Raw genomic sequence first — 1293 nt, forward strand, 5'->3', positions numbered from 1 at the left:
TCTTGGATTTGTCACGTGTTCTCCATTGTTGCAAGTATACGTTTTTATTTAGTTTTTGGTCTTTTTTCCCCTAATGTATTCCAATTTGTGGTATCAGTGCCATCTGAAGAGATGTAGAATGCGTTGGGAAATCATTCAATTGGCCTTGTTATCTTTACAAAAAACAGGGGCTTGCACTTTGCCGTTTACTCTTTGAGGAAATTGTCACGTGATGATCGAAGCAATATTTTGCAATTCTCTCCGAGTTGGAATGTATCCACGATTGATTGAACGCGGAACCAAATTTACCACGGGAGCGGTGTGTTGATGACATGCTGTCATTTGTGGACCACCAACCGAGCTGCACTGGAAAATCCAGTTTAATAAATATGTTTATTTTATTTTACAAAGCAAGGCCCACCACTGAGCGATAAAGTAGCTAGATTTGAAGCTTTCGTGACTGCAAGGATTCATACTCTTAGGTTTTTCGGTTAAGTAACGTAGGAAAAAATAATAAAAATAATAACTATATAATTGGAATAATAATATTATTTCATTCATATATATTTTTTAACCTACGTGCCTTTAAAATAAATTATAAAAATATAATTGAAAGAATATTATTTAAATTACATTTTTATTATTTTTTTTACCTACGTGATTTTACCGAAAAACCTAAGAGTATATACAGTAGCTCTTTTCCAAAATCGACCTGGTCGCATGATAGCTCAACGAAGTGGCTTATCACGTGGACATTTATAGCAGCCAAATCCTCTGAACGCGTGACGTTGATTCTCAGTGTGGAGGGAAGACCCGGAGGACCCGGAGAAAAATCCACGCGACTACGGGGAGAGCTACACACCAGCTCCAAATATACAGCAGGTGTCAGGGTTGGGATCGTACCCACGACCTCCTGTACACCAGGCGAGGTAGTTAACATTTCGCTACCGTGGCGCCCCTAACGGGCGGCTGAAGCTCGCACTCGAACCCAAGAATTCCGGCTGTGGCGGTCTCGGTATTCTGACCTCTGAGTCACCACATGACGACAATTCAACACATTCGTCAATAACACTGTGGCCTTAAAATGAAAACTATAATAGGTTACGTTGTTGGGCAATAGCCCTTCTTAATAGCACAAGGTCGACGCTTGAAAAGTAACCTATTATATGTTCCCCTTTTAAGGCCACAGTGTTATTGACGAATATGAGTTTCCACCCCTCGCCCCCTCCCGCTCCCCCCATGATTCTGTCGCAGTCCGCTTTTATCGCACCACAGCGCCACTGCCCAAAGCAGCAGCAGCACTAAATCGGTTGA

Source organism: Lampetra planeri, chromosome 24 (assembly GCF_965212315.1).
Source record: "Lampetra planeri chromosome 24, kcLamPlan1.2.h2, whole genome shotgun sequence".
NCBI classification, from domain to species: Eukaryota; Metazoa; Chordata; class Hyperoartia; order Petromyzontiformes; family Petromyzontidae; genus Lampetra; species Lampetra planeri.